Genomic DNA, 23,515 nt, shown 5'->3' on the forward strand with positions numbered 1-23,515 from the left:
TGATCATATTTTTCTTATTTTACTTGTTAATGTTAGAAATTACCATTATAATTTCCTAGCACTAAAGTATCTTTATATTTCTAGGATCACACCTACTTTTTCCTGGAGAATTTTTTTTTTTTTTTGCGGTTATGTGGGCCTCTCACTGTTGTGGCCTCTCCTGTTTGGATCTTCCCAGACCGGGGCACGAACCCGTGTCCCCTGCATCGGCAGGCGGACTCTCAACCACTGTGCCACCAGGGAAGCCCTTTCTGGAGAAATTTTTAAATGTACTCTTGAATTTGATTCATTGATGTTCTATTTAGGATTTGTACAGCTGCCATATGCACAAGTGAGATTAGTTTACAGCAGCGTGTCCCAAAGTCTGTTCTATGGAACACTATTGCTATGAATTGTGCTACAGAAAAGGGAAGAGAAGGGAAGTCCTGTGTTAAAACTAATATAGAAAATACTACATATCCCTCTTGGAGATTCACAAGGTATATTCCCATTTTAAGATTCTGAGACAAGCTGGGGTTAAAAAGAGAAAAAAGAGAGAAACTTGGGTTTAAATTCGCATAACCCAGCATTTCCCAAACTGATTGACCATACGAGTCCCTATCTGACATAATTCCTATTAACATCTTGCAGAGCTCATGTCTGAGGCATGCACTTTGGAAACTGTCTTTGTCAGTGTTGACACTGGTTTCGCTGGAAACCTCTTCCATCAGAAGTTCTAATCAAAGGCTTATAATCAATTAAACTCTGTTGCTGCTACCCTACACAATAAGATACTTATTGTTTCTTCCAATTAAAGTTGATGCCTTTCAGTTTCATGATTCTGAGACATTGTCTCACTCCACTGGGTCCCTTTGGGATCTCAAGGATGCAGAAAAACTCAACCTTCAGAAGGATCCAGTTCGGGGTTGTCTTTACTTAACCTTCCCTCCAAGCTTGACTGGTTCTTCCTTGATCTTCTCCTCAGTTCACGGGACTACATGGTCTGGGCCCTCCGCCAGTGATGTCTTCACTCCAAAGCAGCCTGACTCTTCAACTCAAGTGACCTTATGTGGCCTAGGTAACTTTTCCTCCATCCTTTGTCCTGCATCCTGAAACTGTCTATTTCCACTCACCATCCCCTTTGCTCTCTCTTCTCCTCCCAACTCCAAAATCCCACTTTTTCTATAGATACCCAAGAGATACTCAAGACTGAGAAACACATAATCTTAGTTGCTAAAAAGTTCCCAGAAGCAAAACCCTTCTAGACGTTGCGAGGGATAGATAGATTTACCGTATGGCCTCTGCCCTTCGGCAGCTCTGATTCTTGTGCTGGGGATGAACAAGTATCAGATCATTGCAGTGAACCTTTTGCCCAGTGCCTGGCATAGGAAGAGCTCAGTAGCCATTGACTAACATCACACTGAATAGAAAGTGATAAGTGCCTTATAGAGTTATGTGTATGGTGTGTGGTTAATCTTCTGAAGAATTCACAGAGCAGTGACATTTGAAAAGGGTTTAAAAGGATGAATAGGAGCTCATGTGGTAGAGCAAGGAGGCAATGAAACACTTTGCAGCTGAATCAGACTTTCCAAAACTCTTTCACATACCAACCCCACTTGATCGTCACGACACTGTGAGGTAAACTTCATTGTTGCTAAACCCATTTTTCTATTGAGGAGGTTAAGGATCACTTGCAGCAATGAGCTTTCCCAAATCAAAAGATTTCAGGAATACATGAGTAGCTGTCCTAGCACTCTGCTAAGAAACAGCCATTCTTAAGAGGTGTTGAGGTCCCAGGAAAACAAGGCAGGTGTGGTCCCTGTCGTCATGGAGCTCATAGGCTAGATTCACAGAACTTCAGGGCTGCAAATTCTCCCCATATGGAGGGGTTTTTTTGTTTCGTTTTTTTTTTTTGAGGTACGCGGGCCTCTCACTGTTGTGGCCTCTCCCGTTGTGGAGCACAGGCTCCAGACGCGCAGGCCCAGCGGCCATGGCTCACGGGCCCAGCCGCTCCGCGACATGTGGGATCTTCCCGGACCAGGGCACGAACCCGTGTCCCGTGCGTCAGCAGGAGGACTCTCAACCACTGCGCCACCAGGGAAGCCCCATGTGGAGGTCTTTAGCTCAGCAACTAGAGAGAGAGCTGAAGAAATTGCTTTTTTCCACAGACTGAAGCTGGGCCCACCTTTAGCCTAGGAGTAAATGGTGCAGCAGCCAGAGTGTGAGGCCGGCAGACACCCTCAAGGTGGGGGTAGGCAGGGGGCGGGGGGCACCCCTGGCTTACATCTGAACCTCCTGGGGAGCCATAAAGAATACTGGTGCCAGGTGTGCCCTGGACCACTGAAGTCAGAAGCTGGGTTTTGGTGGGAGGGGGTAGTCATGTGTTCGTTTAAGTGTCCCACTTGATTCTAATGTGCAACCAGAGTTCTAAACCAGTGTTCTGATAGAAAGGTTGGGGCAGTATAGGGACCCAGTTGTGAAGTTCTAATTCTGCTCCTTTACTTCTCTTTCCCCTGCCTTCCTCCTGCATCCCTGCAGCTCCTTTCTGCTGGTCCCATTCTGAGCACCCACATCTGCTCCATCCCAGCTACCTAACATGGGGGCTGAGATGGGCTCCTGGGTTCATCACCACGAAAAGCTTCACTCTCGAATCCTAAGGATGCATTTAAAAGGGGCCTTCTCAGGGAGGACTTAATGGTCATAACGGTGACAAATGAGGCACAGAGAGAGCCAAGGTGCAGTGGGCCTTCGGGTTTCTGTTCAGTCGCACCACAGAGGCAGCCATCTGCTGGGTTAGGGCTGGGCCTGGTGTACAAAGGTAGGTCAGCTCTCACTGGTGAGACTGCCTTCTCTCTCCCCACCCCTGCCTCAGATATCTCAGGGGAGTTAGAAGAGATTCATATCCTGCTGCTTGCCCATGGGCAGAATGGCTCCAGGTACACAGCCCAGCAGAGGCCGGGGCCTGGAGCAGAGCAGGTGCCAGCCCAGCTGGGGAGCTCATTCCCCCCCGCCCCACCCACCTCTCACCTCCCCTCGGGCATTTTCTCAGTGACCCAGAGAAGGAAAAGAAGTCCTGCAGTCTCTGCTCAGACACGTGGTATTATGGGCCTTTGTGCAGCTGAGCCTGCCCTGCCCCAAGACCTTGATGCTTTCCTAGGGCGGGGGTGATTCCCCCAGCCTGCAGCAACTGGAACATGTTCTGGAATTCATCTGGATTACCAGGGGCCATGAGAGGAGGTGGACAGGGACACTGACCAAAGGTCCCAAAGCGATACAGTCCAGCTTACCTGATGCCAGAGAGTGAGATGTTATGGTGACAGAAGCCAGCTTTAGGACTGTCATCCTATTGGTTGGTTATCACTACTGTTATCTGATTTACATATTTCCATAAGTATTTATTGCACTAGATCCCTCTGGCCTTAAGTCAGTGATGTAATGGGAAAAAGGACCCACAGATGAAACCCTGCCTGTGGATGCAGAGCGTTAGATGGTAGACTCCCCAGCCATCAGCTGGATGGAGGTGGGTGTCCCCGCAGAAGTCTGCCTATTGGTCCTCCTTGGCCTGATTTCTTCAACTGCAGAATCAAAAGAGCACTGCTGACTCCAGGGCTGCTCCCCTAGGATGTTGTAAAAGTGAACAAGTTATTGATGGCAGGGAACTGGCCGTCTCTGAGTGGAAAGGGTAATAAATCAAACATTCCATTATGTCTGTTTCCAATTTCTCCTTTCAGTGAATGTTTGCTCATCGTCTACAGCATGTAGCAGCATGCCCCTGCTCTAGTAATGCTAATCTTCTGTGTGTCATAGGTTAAGAGCATAAACTCGGGATCCAGTCTGCTTAGATTTTAATCCCAGCTCTCTACTTCCCAGCTGGGTGACCCTGGGTAAGTTACTTCTCTTCTCTGTGCTTCAGTTTCCTCATCTGTTAAGTGAAGATAATAATAGTACTTACCTCACAGGGTTGTTATAGAGAATAAATGTGTTCATATATATAAATGGCTTAAAATCATGCCAAGCACATGATAAGTGCTCAACAAATTTTCACTACGAAGATGATTAATACATAGCACTTTCACATGAGTTCACAGAAGCTTATTTATGTTTGGCACCTAAGCTCTAACACAGTGTTTTTCTAACTTGTCTGGTGTTTAAAAAACAAAAATACCCAAGGTACTTGTGAAAAATAGAGGTTCCAGGCCACTGCCCTGAAGATTCTGATTCAGCAGGTCGGGAAGGGATCCGAGAAGCAGTATATTTAACAAATGGCCCAGGTGATCCTAATGAAGCGTTTAGGGAATCAGCTGCTACAATGGGGCTAAGAGGAAAAACCTGGCCTCTTCTGGGCTTCCCTGTACTCCCTCTGCCAGTTAATCTGAAACGCCAGGGAGGGGAAGGCTCTTTCACTTTGGAGCTTTGGGAAGGCTCACATTGTCCCCCCCATCCCATTTCAGCAAGAGAGGCTTCCTAGAAGAGGTGGAGGGATTTCCAGGACTGGAACAAAGGGAGAGACCTTGACTCACAGGCAAGAAGACCGTGAGTTATTGCATGACTGGGGACGCAGGAGAAGACGTGGCCATGGCAGGGTGGGCCAGGGGTGCCTAGAGGCACCCGAGTTTGGCACTTCTTTGAGAATTGCACGTGTTTAGAGTCCTGAGCTTCACGGCATCTGGTCAGTCTCTCCAGGCATCTGTTATTCCCTACACCCAGGATAAAATCCTGAGGTCCCTGTAAACTACAGGCCCATTTTCCCAGAAATTCAGACGCTGTTCTTGAATCAGGTGTTCATTGATTGAACCACATCTCCTAAGCATTCACCAGGCATTGGGAACACAAAACTGTGTGAGTCTATGACCAAGAGCTTCTCTCCGAGTGTGATTCAGACCTCTCTCCATGGAGAAGCTCGGAAGCTTGGTGTCCCGTGGGAAGGACATGTGAGAAGCGATTTGCAATGCCAAGTGACAAGTGTGTGCTAGTGGTCCACCACCGCTGCCATGGGAGCTCTGAGGAGAGGCAAACTCTTCTGGGGAGGTGAGTGTTGCAGTCTTGGAAGGCTCCTCAGAGGAGTTGAGCCAGTTCTTGAAGGATGAGAAAGTGCAGTCAGACTGCCAGAGTCAGAAGAGGTATTCTTTTTTATATAAATTTATTTATCCATCTATTTTTGGCTGTGTTGGGTCTTCCTTGTTGCATGCCGGCTTTCTCTAGTTGCAGCGAGCAGGGGCTACTCTTCGTTGCTGTGCACGGGCTTCTCATTGCAGTGGCTTGTCTTGTGGTGGAGCACGGGCTCCAGGCACGTGAGCTTCAGTAGCTGTGGCACGCGGGCTCTGTAGTTGTGGCTCGCGGGCTCTAGAGCGCAGGCTCAGTAGTTGTGGCGTATGGGCTTAGTTGCTCCGCGACATGTGGGATCTTCCCGGACCAGGGCACGAACCTGTGTCCCCTGTACTGGCAGGCAGATTCTTAACCACTGCGCCACCAGGGAAGTCCTAGAAGAGGTATTCTAATTTTTTTTTAAATTAGAGGAAAGACAGCAAGGTGTAAAAGGGCACAGATGTGGCTGGAATGCAAAGGCTTGAGGAAGGGGGTGGGAAAGTAGGTTGGTCTGGCTCCCTGAGATCCCTGGGTTCCATGCAAGGCATCCCTCCCTCCCCATGGGGAGAGCAGCATGGACGAGAAAGCCCCAGGATGACGTCCGTCCCCAGCAATGTTCTTCACTTCCATGGAAAATCCAGCCCCTCACTCATCTAGGAACAGGAAGCAGCACTCACTGTAACTGAACCTTCTTCCGGGACTTGCTTTACCCACGATCAAATCCTGGCCCAGTCTCTGCCTGAGGCCAAATTAGGCCCTGGTGTTATGTGCTAGCCAAGTCTCCTCTTGTGAGGGGGGTGTGGCTTCGTGGTCATTTTGTAACTTCCCGAATGCGTCTTTGAAGCTTTGGAACAAGCTGGGACCTATCTGTGCTCTCAGATCTCAATGAAGGAGAGGGTATAGTTAGAGCCGTTATCCCCGGAGTGTGCTGGGCAGGCGGGGGGGGGGGGGGGGGGGGCCGGGGGGCGGGCTTTAGGATGGGCCCTTGCTCCTGCCCAGATGCCCCTCCCACCTGTCATGATGCTATAAATTCTTACCATCTGAGTCACATTTACAATCCTGTAGAAGTGGGTAAGGCTGTGTCACCTTGGGTTGGTAAGTCACAGGTGTTTATTGGTGCTCCTTCCACACTTCTCTATCTTTGCACCTGTCACCTCTGTTTAGACCACTGCCACATTTGTCTGAAGAGCAGGCCTATTAGCTGTGCCTGGTGTTTTCGATGGCCAGCAGGACATTTATGGCTGAGAGCAGTGTATCCTTGTTGTTAAGGACAAGGACTCCGGAGTCCGTCTGAGTTTGGAACCAGTTCCACCTCCTATGTCACCTTAACTTTTCTTTGCCTCAATTCTTTTATCTGTAAAATGGGAATAGGAAAGTACCTGCCTCCTTGGGCTGTGGGGAAAAGAAAATGAGCTCATACACATAAATTTCTCCAACAGTGCCTGGCACACGGTAAGCACACAATAAAAATTAGCTGTAAGTATTATCTCCTTTCAGAAGTCCTGCTCTCACTTCAAACTCGTATGTCAAAATGGAGACCTGAGTTCTTAGTTCTGGCCTGGTCCCTCCGTTAAAAAGCTCTAGAGGCTCTTATATAACAGGCAAAGAAATGAAGCCCAGGGTGATGAAGCGACTTGCTCAGGGTCACACAGAAAGCCAAAGGGAAAGCTGGTGCTTCAGACTCATGGCCATTTCCCACGAGCCTGCTCGCACCAGCCCGGTGACCCCACAGGAAGCTTCGGGCACTGCAGAGAGCCCTTGAAGAACAATTTAGACTTAGTGCCACAATCACCTGGGCCACTTTTTGAAAATGCACATTTCTGTGGTCCCCTATTGAATTCTGATCCAGTAAGTCTAGGATGGGGCCCCAGATTAGCATTTTTAAAAGCACACCTTCTTCCCTTCCCCCAACCAGGCAATTCTGATTCAGCTGGTCTGCACTTTGAAAAATGCCTCTCAAAAGCCAGTCTCCCTCACGTGCTGCCACTGGAGATGAAATCCCAAGCAGGGCCCAGTAAGGCCCTCTGGCCAGCCCCAGGCTGCACCAGTGCAGTTACTAGGCATGCCTGTGATCCCTCAGAGGTATTTCAGGAATTTGGTCACATTCTTTCACGCTCTCATCCTGAAAAGGAACTGCCAGTCCTTCAGACAAAGATGCACCTGTACCCCTGCAAAATCAGTGGGGCATTCAACACCAAGATTATCATTCCACTGAGCATTGTTTACTGCAATCGGACGCCGGGAGCTAGGGGGCTTGTGGGTAATCTGATTCATGGCACCTCCCTCCTCCATGGGTGACCTCATCAAAGGCTCACTGCATGCAATACTGCCTCAGAAGCTTCCGTCCTAACTTTCCTTACAACACTGACTGTGTGGCCCTTCTTACCAGAGGGAGGAAATCAAATACTCGAAGAAAGAACAGATACTCAAAGAGCAGTGTTCTGAGATAGTGGCAAGAAGGACAGTTCTTTATATCTGCTTATTAAGGGACTCTGGCTGTGGACAGCTATCCACTAGGAAAAGAGAAAGCATTCCCAAACTAAGTGCTCAATTCTGAGATATTTTTAAAAACGTTGACAGGAGCCATCCAGCTTATGGAAGATTTCATTTTGGAGGGTTTTAAGAGCTGTTTCTTCTCAGCCTTTGACTTTCTCTTGCTCAGAACTTGTACCCGGGCCTGTGTTCATTTATTTCCATTTCTGAGTTATCACTGGGACACAGAGATAACAAGGTCTGCTGATCAGAATACAGCTGTGAGGACTAAGAAAGACCATAATAACTGTCCTGCAGCAATCTGAGGTTGGCCTTTCTCAGCAGTGTGGCCCGCAGGGGCAAGTGCATAACCTTCAGGATCACCCAGAATGGGTTCCAGTCCCAGATCTGCTGGTCTCTGGCTGTGGGGCCTTGGACGGGTTACTTAATTCTGAGTCTCCATTTTCCTGTCTGTAAAATGTGGATACTTATATTGAACTTATAGGGCTTTTGTGCTGATCAAAGGACACAGTGAATGTCTAGCATGATGCCCATCACAAGACAGCCAATATATAGTTGTTATTCTTTTGTTCCCTATTTTCTTCTTGGTAACAGTGATTGTGATTGTGCCATTGTTCAACTAAAGAGAAAAGGAATCATTCTGAAGCTAGAAGAAAGGGAAATGAAATAAAGCATATTTAACCCATCCAGTGGAAGACAATAAAGCAAAAGAGAGAGAGAGAGAGAGAAGGAAAGACACAAGTAACTAGAAAACAAAAAGTGGTAGAAGTTAGTTAAAATATATCAGTAAACAAAACAAATATAAACAGATTAAACTCATCTGCTAAAGAACAAATTTTCAGATTGGATTTACTTTTTTTTCCATTCACTCATTCAAGCAATAATTATCTACTATGTTCTAGGCACTGGTCAAAGCACTGGAATCTAGCTAAAAGCTATTCACAAAATATACATGTAAAGACAAAGAAAGAAGACAGTTGAAAGCAAAAGATTAGGAAAAAATACACCAGGTAAGTATTAACTAAAAGAAAGTTGATTTAGCAATATTAATTCAAAACAAAATAGACCTTAAGACAGAAACTTGGCAATAAAGAAGGTCTTGATAAAGGGAACAGTTCACCCAAAAAATATAACTATCTTGAACCTATACTCATAACATAGCCTCAAAATACATAAAGCAAAAACTGACAACATTATAAGGAAATACTGACAATCTACATCACAGTAGTAGACTTTAATCACTTCTCTCAGAAAGTGTTCCAACAAACAAAAATTAGGAAGGATATAGAAGATTTGAACTACAGGTTAAATTTATGACCCTTGCATCTCATAAATAAAGAATAAATAGCTTTTCAAGTAAAACTTATAGGAATTAATCAGTACCATATGCCACAAAGGCACTAAAGAATTGATAATATACAATTAATTCTCTGTGCAGTGCAATAAAATTATAAGTCAGTAACCAACACCTTTCCACACAGAACCCATGTGTTAAGAAAATTCCTAAGTAGATTTCTAAATAATTAATGGGTCAAAGGAAGAATGATCATGGAAATTTTAAAATATTTTATAACTGAATAACAGCAAAGTATTACATAGCAAAGAGCAACATAAATTCAATTACCACCCCACGGGCATCTCCATAGCACAGCGATATGCGAAGAGCTTGGGGCTCAGACAGCAGACGGAAGCCTTGAAAACTAGAGCAGGTGGAGTTACAGTAGTGCTAGCGAAGATTATTTCTCAAATACCTTTTTTTTTAAAATTGAAGTATAGTTGATTTACAATATTGTGTTAGTTTCAGGTGTATAGCACAGTGACTTAGTTATACGTACATATATATCTCTATCCTTTTTAAGATTCTTTTCCCTTATAGGTTATTACAAAATATTGAGTAGAGTCCCCTGTGCTATACAGTAGATCTTGTTGGTTATCTATTTTCTATATAACAGTGTGTACATGTTACTCTCACATACCTTTTATTCCTCCCTGCTTTCTCTTACACTGTTGCCTCTGTCTGGAACGCCTTCCGCCCCTGCATACCCTCCAACTGCCTATGCACCCTGACCCTCATCTGGTGAACTTCTTTTCGTACGTTAAGAACCAGTTCAATCGTCATTGACTCAGCTAACGCTTGGCTCCCACAGCATCTCATTTCAGGAGCACTTTTTGATCACAAGTGCTGTACGGTGTACATGTTTCTTCTTTTCAATCGCTATAAACTCTAAAGAGTAGGGGCTACATTCTAGTCTTCTTCACCTGCCTAGAGCCACACACAGTAGGCACTCGGTAAGTTTTTGTTGAAAGACCATTGGGATTTTCATCTCCACCCTATGTCTTTAATTACCTGGAGCATTTCAGACTGTGGTCTGCCTACCGTGGCTGGAGGGAAGCCCTCCACTCTGGTTTCCAGAGCTGTACCACAGAAGCTCCCACCATTTCTGTGTCAGGAAGAGCCAGAGAGCCACATTCCTACCAGGTCATGGCCCCCACTGAAACCACAGTTAAAATGCAATGCCACCCTGAAGGAGGACGCTTTAAGTCAGAGCCCAGTATTTTTAGCAGATTTCATTTCACAATCTGCCCCCGGAAGTCTGCAAATTTGGACTTTGGGCCCAAACCCTGCCTAGAAATTGACATTCACCTGCTTTTACAGAAAGAAGTAAGATTTCACTCTAGGCAAGGAAAAACCTCAATAAAGACTGCATTTACCTTCCTGGGGAGCCATTTGCCTGATGTGAACTGAATCCTAAAATGCAAATTCTTTCTTGGGGAATGAGTATGGCAGCTGATGTTGCAACATTGCTCAGAGCAATTTGAAAACAATTCTGTTATTATTACTATCATTATCATTATTTCAACCTAGCAATTAAGTTAATATGGTTAAGTCAGCATTTTCAGCAAATTGTTATGGCATGAAGGAGTGTGTGTGTGTGTGTGTCTGTGTTTGGGATTACAGCTGTCATCATCATTTCTATTCTGCTTTAGGGGTTAAATATTTAAGCACAAGTATGTGCTACAGGCTGAAACCTGATGAGTGAGGGGGAGCCAGGGAGAAAGGGGGGCTCCTAACCATACTTCTTATTAATATGAAGGTAATAAACATGATTGTTTAATAGAGTACGTGTAAGCTGGCCTATGAGGCCACAATAGATCACGTGTGTACACATCAGCATCTCAGCACCTCCCATGGATCCTGGCATTCTCCATGTCTGAGCACTGTGGCAGCCCAGAGGAGGCTAAAGTGAACTTGACTTGAGCAAGTGGAAGCAGCACTTGTGGTATATATCCCCCAGAGGCCACTGCTTGATTTATTAGCACATCTACAATTACCCAACACTTCAACAGACCTGTAAAGCAAGCGGTGAGGGGGTTGGCGAATAGCACTAGATCCCTTCCATGGAGTCAGGGCAGCATCATTGAAAAAGTTGGAGTGTTGGAGTCAGCCAGACCTGAATGTGAGTTCTAGCTGTGTGACCCTGCGGAGATTACTTAACCTCTCTGAATCTGTCTTCTCATCCACACAATAGTGGCTATAACCCTCTCTCTTAGGGTGGTTATGAAGATTAAAAGGGATAAAATTTATATCACGTTTACTCTCTGCACATGCACTGTAGGCACTCACTAAAGAGCAGCTACTTGGTTGTTACAGTTATTCTGTTCTCATTAGTTCATGTCATCTCAATGCCTATTTTCTAGCCCAGTGCCTACCTCAGGGCTCCCATGGTACTTGTTGACCAGGGCCATTCAGAACCTTGATGGCCAAGAGGACTGTCCTGAAGACACCCAGAAAGATGCACCCCACCTCTGGGAATCTCTCCACTCTCTCCCCTGGCCCTGGGAAGTAATTTGAGATGTCCGGCTGGGCATTGCTCTTAGAGGACAATGTGTTTACAAGCACTGCTAGGTCCATGGTGTGCAGGCTGGGATGGGACCATCCGCTCAGGGACTGGGTTTGGGTCTCCCTTCCCTGGGGACTCCCTGTTGATCTGTAGTGTTCCTTGGGAGGCACTCACGTAACATGCCCCTACATGCACACACTCATACACGCACTTGTACACACGTACACAGACGTACATTCACACGCACACACACAAACACACACACACACAGACATACACTCATACACAGCGTTACGCCTCATCTTCTTTTTGGAGACTTTGGTTTGAACTGAATGTCTTGTGCCATCACTGCAATGGCAGTACCCCTGTTGAGAGCATGGACATAAAAAATACATAAATAATCTTATCAGTGGTTTAATCCCCCATCCTTAAGCTTACTTTTTAAAACTTGGAAATAATAAAAAGGTAGAAAATAGAGGGGAAATATCTATAGTCCCACTCTCCACAGACCTTTGCTAACACCTAGCAATATCTCTTGCAAGTCTTTATGCATATCTTATTTTACATCGTAATGATTATCCTATGTATTTAATATCTGTGTGTATGCACTGCTTCTTTCACTTAATTTTATAGAGTAAGCATCATTTTAATAGTTGCATAATATTCTGTAAAGAAGGACACACCACGATTTATTTGTCCCAGTCATTGGAATCTTAGATTGCTGTCCAAATGTTTGCTCTTATAAATGGAATTATGAAATCAAGTTTTCTTCTGCTTTGGGAGTTATTATCTCCGGAATTATTTTCTAGAAATATAAGGTTAAAGGTTATATGGCTCTTAATACATATCACCAACTGATTTCCAGAAGAGTCACATCAGTGTATAAACCCCCAAACTTTTGCTCTTGATCGTCACTGATATGATCCCCCAAGAAAAACCCCGGCATCCTTGGAGGATGCCTCCTTCAGGCAGCAGGACATAGTTCCACCACTAAGTTCATCAGTCATCAAAAGGTGTCTCCAACACCACTGAGTACCGGAGATGACGTTAGGGTTCAAAGAAACAAAGTTCTTAAAGTATTAGAAAAACTATGAAATATACAAAATCCCTGTTTCCGTAAGTATTATTGTTTAGGACTTGGCTAAAGTATGTATTTCAGTTTTGTAAAAAGAAGAACTACTATGTAATAAAAGTGCAGACCACACACTCTTATGATAAAAGCTGTGAAAGTGCAGCAGCAATGTCCATCCTGGTCAAATAGGCGGAGCCCAGCCATGCCCTTAGAAGGAATTAGGGACAAGGGCAGGAAAAATGAGCGAAGAAAATGGCTTTCCACACACACAGGACCACATGCTAATGAAAATTCAGAGCCCCTTGGAGGGTTGGGGGTAAGGTGAGGGCAGCATTTTATGCTGTTATCAGACACTGTTACCTGAGCGGGAGGGAGGGATCTAAGAAACTGAAGGGGCCGGAAGAGACCTTAGGGTCCTAGACTCCACCATGGGGGTTGAGGGTATGGGGAGGAAGGAAAAGATGAGAACAGGCAACTCAGAGGGAAATTTTGTACACTAATTTGCCAGTTTCACAACGTCACCTTGAAAACAAGCATCGTCCACCTTGAAAACAAGTTATCATCCAAGTAAAGGCAGAGCTGAGTCATGTTTCCCTGGTGCTGAAATATCCAGGTGATACAACATTGTAAATCAACTATACTCCAATAAAAAAATTTTTAATAAATAAATAAATTTTAAAAATAAAATATCCTGTTGTGTGGCAAGAGCATGATCTTCAGATCAGCCAGACCTGTGGGCAGATCCTGGTTCTGCCACTTCCTAGCTGTACGAAGGCTCAGTTTTATAACTTTGAGTGGGGATGGTAGTGCTACTAATTTCATCGCACCACTGGGAGGACGAGAAATGATGGATGTGCCCAGCCCAGTGCCTTGCACAGAGACAGGCTTCCGTAGAGGCCAGTAGTAAGAGCTGGGGAAGGAGAGGGAGAGGAGGAGTGGGTAGTAGTGACAAGTAGTGACAGTGGGGGAGGGAAGAAGATGGGGGACATGATATGGTGTTGAATAGCAGTAGTGCTTCTGGTGGTAATTACGCACACCCCCCCAATAATTCTTGATTCTCCTCCGCAGAACTCAGAGGACATCCTGCCTCACCCAGTCTTTTTCAAAGGAGTCCCAGCAAAGGAGAGGTGCCTGACTAGGGAATCCTACATACCTACCAACTTCCAAAGGGCCAAAACTGGTAAGAACTGTTGAGAACCTATGATTCAACTACAGTGGGTTAAATGGTGTCCCCCCAAAACTCATGTCCACCATGAACCTCAATGTTACCTTATTTGGAAATAAAGTCTTTGCAATGTAATTGGTTAAAGATCAAGATGAGATCATACTGGATTAGGATGGGCTCTAAATCCAACGACTGGTGTCCTTAGAAGAAGGAAAGAGGATACACAGAGGGAAGAAGACCATGTGAAGACAGATACAGAGATTGGAGTGACGGTACCATAAGCCAAGGAACAACCGGAATCACCAGGAGCTGAAAGAGCGAGGAAGGATTGGATTCCCTGTAGAAACTTCAGAGAGAGCACAGCCCTGCTGACAGCTTGACTTGGGACTTCTGGCCTCTAGAACTGTGGGAGAATAAATTCCTGTTGTTTTAAGCCACCCCAGTTTGCAGTACTTTGTTGCAGCAGCCTGAGGAAACTAATCCACCAATCATCTCAGTTTACAGAGGAAGAAACCAAGTCCTGAAGAGAAACCAAGGTCATCACTGTTCACCCACAGAAAGGTAGCAGCTAAACAGGGGCTAGAACCCAGCCCTCAGCCCCCATCCAGGGCTCTCCCCTTAGGGAATGCCCCAAGTCTTTGGCATATGATCTCACACCTAGGTTCGGGCCAGAGGAAGGCCTATTTTGACAGAGCCACATATCCCTGTGTGTGTATGTCCTCCCCAGAGAGCACTCAGTGAGTGGAACCCACTTTTCCCGATAATGACTGACTCCTCAGTTCTGGGTGAGAGCTCTGACTGGTACATCATCTTGAGAGTTTGCTTGTAGCTGTCATGAGAGAGGAAATGCCAGCAAGCTCCCTCCCCCTGCTGAGAAGTTAATCCCCAGAGACCTTGCTGACTGACACATGGTGGGTGCTTCATAATAAATGAAAAATAAATGATGTGATAAGTACCCATTGCATCAGTGAGTGTTGCTGCATTAATATGCCCAGGTGTCCCTTTAACAGTGCACAGAGTTTTCTGTTCTCATGTGAATAATTGCTTCCATTTGTCGGGGAACGTCCTAGGAGCCAGGTACTGTGCTAAGTTTCTCCATCAGGCCCCACTGGAAGCAGGTTGAACACTCATGTCACTTCATTTGAGGAGAGTTGAAGAAAGGGGCTGTTTACAAAAGTGTGGGCAGGGTCTGGAGGAGACTGCGGCGCCCCAGGGTGGGTGGTGTGGAGCCATCGCCACCCTGGGCTAGAGGGATAAGAGGTGGGAGGGGCGAGAGCTGTGAGGACAGGAGCTGTGACATGGGGTCGAGGGCCACGCCTGTGGGTGGCGCCCAGCAGGGAAGGAGCCAGCTTCAGCCTCCTTGTCCTGTACGGGATCCAGAGGGGCAAAGGGAAGCTTGCCTCTCCTCTCAGGTGTCAGCTGGCTTATAATTGTATCCGTTAATTTTCACAATAACCCTGTGAGGTAAGTGCTATTGCTACCAGCCTGTTTCAGAGATGAGGAAACTCAAGTGAAAAAAAGAAACCATTTCTGGTCATCGATGGGCCAGGATTTGAACCCAAATCTCTCTGACTCCACAGACTATAGAGTTCTGTTCTCGTGTATTAGGCCATAATTTGCCATGAAGTTAGCACCAGATAGATGCCATAGATGTAACTTCAAGAACACAGATGATAGTCAAGTGTCATAAAACAATTAAGAAGTAACAAATTTTCAGTATTTATTAAATTTTGTTTTTAATAGAATGTATTTAGCTATAAGCTTATATAATTTACTCTTTAATAATGGCAATGTTTAACAACTGACTTGCAAAGTTCCTGAAGACTTAACAATCATCTCTTGCAAGCCAGCATGGGCTATGTCCAGCACCCCTGAACAGCTAAATTTCTCTTCTGTGGCTTAAACAGTACTATCTCCCCAAATTAATTACTGTTTTGGGGAGAAGAGTATATTCATAATCTAGTAGCGCTATTAGATCATAGAACCCACATGCATGCAGCTCACACTGATGGAAATGTTGAGAAGAAATCCAAAGAGAGGAATCCATTTCCACTGGTGACCACAGACGACAGGACATGGAACTTCTCCTTCCTTGGTCCCTGCTGGTCCCTAGGATCTGAGGGGCCATGAGAAGGACTGGAGAGGACAGGATGGCTGAGCTAAATGGGCAATACTCTAGAATGGATGTCCCAGGGCAGGGGTATCAGAAGCAAGGACTGGAAAGGATGGATCCAGAGAGTTAGAAACTTCTAGTGGCAAGGAGGAGAGGTTTCCAAAGGAGCTGGGTGGAGATGGGAAGACCTGGACCCTTGCTAAACTGTGGGAGAAGCTCAGGGTTTGGTGAACCAGGTCAAATGCCACTGGGACCTCTGCTTGTGAGACTTTAAGTGCCTTTTCTTTAAAATTCAGGAGCAAGTCCAAATTAATAAGAAATAGGACTGTTCTTCTCCTATGTTATAATTCCAAAGTGGCCGCAACCTCTTCAGTAGAGAACTCAGCTTATGCCTTGTTCAGCCTGACATGGCTGTTTTAGGAAGCCCAGTAAGATGGGGTGGCAAAGGAACACTCATCCATTCACTGGCCTCAGAGGAGAGGGACCTGTAGCCTCTCAAGCACCCAGTGACTCAGGGTTCCAGGAGGCAGACCTGCCAATACTATGGGAGGCCCTGAGAGGACCGGCAGGTAACCCACCCTTCTGCTCACCCCTGTAGATTTGAGGATGCTGCCTTCTGGAAGGAGAGGGGAGGGACCCCACGTCTGGGTGGCATCCCTGACCCCGCCTTGCACATAATACTGTCGTGGTTGCTTCAGTTGCCTGCTTCCTCCCCTAGATCCTATACTCTTGGAAGGGAAGAGAAAGTACCATCCCTAGCACAGGATCTGGTGAGCAGGTGCTCAACAAATGTTCGGGAGTGTGAACGAGACCCCAGAAGGAGCACCTTCAGTCTTCCCAGGAGAAGAAAGCTCCGAGCAGCTGGAGGCAGCAGTGAGCGAGTGAGGGACGCAGGCCCAGGAGCACCCAACAAGATGTGTAGTCGATGGACGAATGGCATGTTTGGCTCCAAACCAGCTTGAGGCACTGGGAGAAGACAGAGAAGGAGAGAACGGACCCTGGCCTTCAGGGACTTCCCCAAGGTAAGGCGCTGCGCACACCTGAGAGGAGCGAACAAATCTGGACTTGAGGTGAGTTCATGGGCTCCTCTGTGACGTGGGGTGACTCATCTAAGGTCTCGGCAGCAGGATGAGGATCCTGCCTGGGTTTCTTGCTCCTCAGCCAATGCCGGCTGCTCCCCCCTTTCCCGGACCCAGCAGTGGTGCTGAGGAGGGCTGGCAGGTCACCTCCAAAGGAGGAGACCTCAGACACGTGAGGCTGTTCCAGGGCTTTCCAGGGGTACTGGAGATACCTGGTGGAGAGAAAGGAGGAAAGAGGAGAGGAGGCATCCCTGGAGGTGGAAAAACACAAGTTAAACCTGGAAAAATGCATGGAGGTGTGGATGGTGCTGGGGGTTAGGTGGGAGGGAACGCGGGCCCGAGTTGGAAAGGTTTGGTCGTCCAGAGGCTGGAGTGCTAAGCATCTGGCACTTTCAGAAATCAGTTTCTTCATACGTGTTGGTGTAGGAGGGAGTTAACATTCATTTGTGTCATTGTTTATTTAATGTGTATTAATCAACACCAAAACATCAGCCCCGTGAGGGAATGCGGGGAATGCGCCTGGTTTTGCTCACCAGTGTACCCCCTCCACCTGGAGAAGGGCCAGGTACTTAGTAAGTGTTTACTGAACGAATGATCAGAAATTGGGCCAGGACTTAGTGTCCACTGAATGAATGATCAGAAATGTTCAGTTTGTATGTTTGGTGTTAGATTCCAAGGCAGCTCAGGAGCCCGGGCGGCGCAGCCAGGAGGCTCCAAGCCTTTACAGCTCATCTTCTTCCAGTCTCATCTTCTTTCAGTCTTTGGTATGCAATGGGCTACTTGTAGCGCCTCACTTGAAGTCCAAGCTCCTTAACTAAAAAAAAAAAAAAAGATTGAGTTTGGCAACCAGTGGAGCAAGAGGTCCCTAAGGCCCTGGGTGCTCTGTCATTCTGGGCGTGGCCCAGTTCATCACCCAGAGGGCTGTGCGTGAATGGGCCAGGCCCTGGTTCTCTAGGTCAATCTGTCTCCACCACTGGTTGTACCAGGACATTTGCCCACCTTGGAGGGCACCTTTCTCTAAGTTCAGGGCCTGATCACCAAATAGGCCCTTTCCTTTCCCATTGCCTGAGGCCCCAGGAAAATGACACAGCAGAAGGCCCACCCCAGTGTGCTCACCCCCTTGAGCGGGCGGATGCCCTGAGCTGCTGGAGAGTCACCCCGAGCCCTGCTAGCTCCCTCTATCTCCCCAGATTTTCCAGACCTAGACTCACAGCAGCCAAATCAGTTGAAAAGAAAATATATATATATCCGCCCTCCACACCCAGACTCCGTACACTTGAGCTGGGGAAGTGCCAACAAAAATAGCATGATGTCATCCCCCTACTGATCCTGTTAATCCCTTTTCTGCCGAATCTTGAGTCTTGGTTTTTATTTAAAAGTGATTTTATTGTCAGAGGCTGGTTAAAAGCTTCTGAGAGCTGTGCCAGGAAAGCTGGTGGTGTCTTTGATGTGCAGACCAGTGCAGGGCCCTCAGCCTCTGAGGCCTGACAAGGAAAGAAATGGGATTTGCAGAAGGCTGGGAAGCTGGAGGAATGCTGTTTCGGACAGTGTGCTTTACCAATGGCATCTGGTTTTGCATTTCACAACCAATGCACCTCTGCAAGACAGCCTCTGAGAGAATTTCTCAGCCTGTACAGGGCCTGTGAGGACCACCACAGTCCCACTCCCTCTGGACCACCGCCTTCCCTGCCCCCGTCATCACTAGGGAACACTTTCCCCTCTGTTGAGGTGCCCTGCTCCCACTCACACCCTCATCACCAAGTCTCCAAATCCCAACCTATTCTAGAAAGGCTGCCTTTGAGAGGTGAGGTGGACTTGGGCCAGGAGACATGGGTTTGAGGCTCAGCTTTGGACAAATCTAGAAAAGGCACTTCGCCTCTTTGAGCCTTAGTACCTTGTACATAGACAGAAGTATGAATCCCTACCCTACATCGTATGTGACCACCCAAGTGTCCAAAGACAATCATGTGTCTTCAGAAGCTCTACAAACATAAGAGCCCTGTACTAAGGCCAGGCACTTTTGCAAGGAGGGTAAAGGGCAGAGGAGGCCAAGAGGAGCAAGGGAGTTGGAGGTGTGTTCAAGGGAGTGAGTCCAGTGAAGGACCATGGAATCTGAGACAGAAAGAAAAGGGAAGTGAAGCCACTGATGGGTAGTGGGGAAGAACTGGGCCCAGTAGGCATGGGTTCAGCATGAGGTCAAAGAATTGTTACAGGGGGGCTTGAGGAAGTAAGCTGGAAGGACAGGCAATGATGACCAGAGAGCGAGATACTTGGGTTTGGAATTTGGGAGGTTATGCCCTTTTGGTGATGGGAAAAGAATGGGTAGCTAAGGTACACAAGTGTTCCTGGCAATGAGGTCAAAATTGGGATCCTGGAAAAGTTATCCTCATGCATGATTTAGGGCCCAGGAATCAGGAAGGAGTTGGGGTGGAAGGGACTCCAGGAGCCCAGGAGCCAAGGTGGTCAGTGAGCGAGTGGTTAACCAGAAGGCCCAGGGAAGCATCAGGGATGGGGAGGGGGATGAATGGTGTGAGTCTGAAGGAGCAGGGGGTTTTACAAGATGAAGGCGAGTATAGGTGTGGCCTGGGGAGCCAGGAGGATTGCAGACTTATCCTCCGACCCTGAGGAGAGCATGTGAGAATGGCAACCCAGGGCTGAGAGGACAGCCGGCACAGAGAAGGGAGTGTCCCAGGAGAAGGGTGAGGGTACAGAGGAGTTTGTGGTCATGGAGAGGAGGTGATGAAGGGGATGGGGGAGGCAGGGCAGGCCAGCTGAGCAAATGAACAGAGCAGTGTGGGGATGGAGTCCGGGAGCCAAAGGGTACCTGAAGAGGCCTTGGCTCCTGGCCGATGAGGAGAATGGGTTTGGATAGGATGATGTCATCCATGTGATCTCTAGTAGTGGAGCTGAAGCCTTCATACAGTGGCTTTGCCACAGGGTGGGTTCGGGCAGGCAGGGCTCACGCCGGCAGTCATCTGATGGCTGCTGCCATGGACCTCAAGCATGAATGGTGGGTCTTCAGACAGCTGTTCACACAGGGCTTGAGAGCCCCACAGGCTGGGGCTGGGCTGGTCAGATCAGGGACGAGATGAGGTCTGAGACCCACTCCATCTCTGCCATCCTGTGATCACATAATTCACAGTTGTCCCAAGGACTGGCCCCAGCTCTCAGCATGAGGCTGCTCTGGTTGCTTGGTTCCTGATTTCAGCTGTAACAGCTTTGCAAGTGCCTTGACCACCAGATGCTGAGAAAGGAAACAGACACCTCCAGTCTACCCCAGAGGCCTGAGTGCAGCTGCCCAAAGCCAGCCACAGAGGGCATCAAGAGTCTGAACTGATGGAGGAGGAGGGAGGGTACAGAAGCCGTTTGTTCTCAGGGCTAAGAACAGATTGTGGAATCAGAGACCTCAAAGCCAGAGGTGATGTTGCTACTTCTGCTGCTAATAATGGCAGCAAACATTTACTGAGCACCTTCTATGTGGTGAGCATAATACACAGCCCAGCTCATTTATTCCTCACATCAACCTTAGGAGGGAGGTAGTATTCTTATCCTCACTTTTACAGATGAGGAAATTGAAGTCCACAGAGATGAAGGAACTAGCTAAGTGGTAGGGATTGGCCCCCTATGCCACACTGACCCAAGTTCAAAAGCCTTTCTTATCTGTGGTTAAGAAAACAACCGGTCCAGGGCTTCCCTGGTGGTGTAGTGGTTGAGAGTCCACCTGCCGATGCAGTGGACACGGGTTCGTGCCCCGGTCCGGGAAGATCCCACATGCCGCAGAGCGGCTGGGCCCGTGAGCCATGGCTGCTGAGCCTGTGCGTCCGGAACCTGTGCTCCGCAACGGGAGAGGCCACAACAGTGAGAGGCCCGCGTACTGCAAAAAAAAAAAAAAAAAAGAAAAGAAAAAAGAAAAGAAAACTACCGGTCCACTAGGGGACATGACTCATTCAAGGACCCATAGGAGGCCAGGGGCAGAGCCAGCACTGACACCCAGGTCCTGACTGCCAACCCCCAGTTTTCTCCATCCCACCATGCAGAGACCAGTAAGAGCATCCATCTCGTTCTCTGCGTACAGGACACTTTCTACCACCCATGAGCGCCCTTATTTGGGATGAGATGTGTGGTATCCAGCCTCCAAAAGGGCCCATATGACTCCTGCGTCTAGGTGTTCACACTGTGTGTAGTCCTTCCTCGACAATAGGTAGCCAAGAGGACAAAAATGACTGTGTGCTTTCTCTTGGGGAAGTCAGCACCACATTGCAGCACCACTCAAGCAACCTGTGGAGAGGCCCACATGGGGTGGGACTGAAGCTATGTGTCAACAACCAGCACTGACTCAGCAGCCATGATACAAATGGGGAAACACCGTAGAACAGCTTCCACAGCTCAAAGAAGGCATGGGAGAAAACAGAGCTCCTGCTAGAGCAGAGCATCTCAGAGTGTGCCTTTCCATCTAGTGTGTCTCTAGTAGCCTCAAAGCTATCTGGGGGTCCAGGCCAAAAGTCTGGATGACCTGGGACCACATTGCAAGGACCACAACAGGGCTTGAAGTAGCATGCCCATCTTGGATGCTCTAGGGTCTCAGGGCAGGCCACAAAGAGTTCCATTTGCAAAGCACTGCAGATGGGACTGGAGGTATCTCTCAGTCATGCTCTGGATTAGTTCCTGGAGGACTGAGTAGCAAATTCTTTACTGGAAGGATCTAGAGAATTCTCAAGGGTGGCCCTACCACCCTTGAGAATTCTAAAGAGCCACCCTTGAGAACTCTAAAGAGCAATTATTATTGAGAGATGGAGAAGTTCAAGTTCCAAAGACCTGTCATCAGGTGGTAGTAACTTTGCCTCTTCAAGAAACCCTGAAAGGGATTTACATAAGGAGGAAGCACAGCACGTGTCCATCATTGCTGCCATTGTTATATAAGAGCAGTTATCATTTGTTATATCACCATTATCATTTGCTGTATAAGAACAGTCATTAAACACCTACTATGTGTCAGGCACAATGCTATGTGCTAATCGTCATAGCAATCTTGCAAGCTAAATGTTTCCTCATTTTAAGAGTAAAGGAACTCAAGTTGAGAGGTGTTAAATAACTTGTTGAAAGTTAACTTGTTGCATTACAGTGGCAGGGCTGGAATTCAAACCTAGGTCTGTCTGACTCTGAGGTCTATGTTCTACTCTGTCAGCTGTTACTACAATAACAGCAGAGATGTAGTGACTTTGGCACCAAATGACCTTCCTCTGAGTGTAACTTCTGGAGATGCAGGACCAGCCAGGATTCCCAGTTTCAAGTAACAGAAACTGAATAGCTAATTTAAATAGCAAAGGGACTGGGGTGAGACATAGGGTAAATCAAAGACTGACAGGCTGAAAAACCAGACAGGAACCTGCCCCTACCAAGACTCACACAATGGGAAATTCCTCTAGGAAGGTATTCAGATGCAGGGAATCCAAAACAGGAAGACAAACATTTACTGCAGACTCTTAGGAATGTCAGAGCATCAAGGATGGTAGTATTAGAACCCCAATAATGAAAACTTATGGTCAAATGTAGCTGAAAACTACAGCCATTGGTACCTAAGCCTTGATGCCCTCAGTATTGAGGGCCTGGGAAAACAAGTCACCTATACAGATTTGAGCAAACAGGTGATGAGTCTCTTCCATTTGCCCCTCCTCACACAACCACCAAACTTAAGTGGGCAAGCTTTTGTAGCGGCTACTGTCAGTCTGACGCCCACTCATTCTACCCAGCCTCCAATATGGTTCCCAGTGATTCTTACCTCCTGGTATACTTGCTCTCGTATGGTCCCTTTCCCATTGAATCAGGGCTGACCTAGGTGGACAATAGAATGCAAAGGATATGGCGACATGTGACTTCCAGAGCAGGTCACAGAGGCATTAGAGCTCCTTCCTTGGTCTTCTCGATAGGTAGCTATTGGGGAAGCCAGTCACCATGTTGTGAGGACATTCAAGCAGCCTTGTGGAGAGGAACCAACTTGCCAGCCATGTGAGTGAGCCATTGAGTCTGGGGGTAATTTGCTATAAAACAATAATTGGAGATGAGAAAAAAGGGAGGTACTATGTGTGAAAACAGTAACCACCGGAGCAGTGCCTGGCACCCAGTTCTTCCAGGGGCTAAAAGAGCTTTTCCAGCAGATGTGGCCATTTACTCGGTAACATACCTAACAAATGCCCAGACTGTCAGTAAACCTGAAGCTCCCTTACATGTTCTTCATGTGTAGTTTTGTTTGCAAGAGATGATAAATATCTTGGCTTCCTGCAGCAAGGGTAAGGCAATAGTGGGGCCCAGGGTAAGGCAGTTCATAAACAGCCTCTCCTCTATGAGAAATGTCCTTCTGGCCCTCTGAGCCTGTCTGGCCACAGACCTTCCTGTATTGTTTTTTTCTTTGTATAAACCTGGGATTAGAATACTACAGCCCATGAATCACTCACCTGTTTTTCTGAGTAAAGCTGTATTAGAACTCAGCCATGCCCATTCATTTGTATATTGTCTAATGCTGTTTTTGTGCTACAAGGGCAGAATTGAGCAGTTGTAACAGAGGTATTGTGTATGGCTTGCGAAGTCTAAAATACTGACTATCTGGCCTTCTAAGGAAAAATTTGCTGACTCCTGGTAGAAATGGTCAAAGCATTGCTGGCTAGCACAGCTGAGAACCAAAGAGGCAGC

General features: G+C 47.1%; 1 long non-coding RNA gene across 2 annotated transcripts in view; it reads left to right on the top strand.

Annotated features, from left to right (window-relative positions):
* Window positions 1–17,114, top strand: part of LOC137230240 (uncharacterized) — a 118,419-nt gene extending 101,305 nt beyond the window's left edge. For both annotated transcript variants that reach the window (XR_010946048.1, XR_010946049.1), the window contains 5 exons: window positions 965–1,057; window positions 3,787–3,863; window positions 4,431–4,512; window positions 13,540–13,651; window positions 16,468–17,114. This is a non-coding gene — a long non-coding RNA (uncharacterized lncRNA). The remainder of the gene's footprint in view (window positions 1–964; window positions 1,058–3,786; window positions 3,864–4,430; window positions 4,513–13,539; window positions 13,652–16,467) is intronic.
* The last annotated feature ends 6,401 nt before the right edge of the window (window positions 17,115–23,515 follow it).

This window comes from Pseudorca crassidens, chromosome 1 (assembly GCF_039906515.1).
Source record: "Pseudorca crassidens isolate mPseCra1 chromosome 1, mPseCra1.hap1, whole genome shotgun sequence".
Lineage (NCBI taxonomy): Eukaryota > Metazoa > Chordata > Mammalia > Artiodactyla > Delphinidae > Pseudorca > Pseudorca crassidens.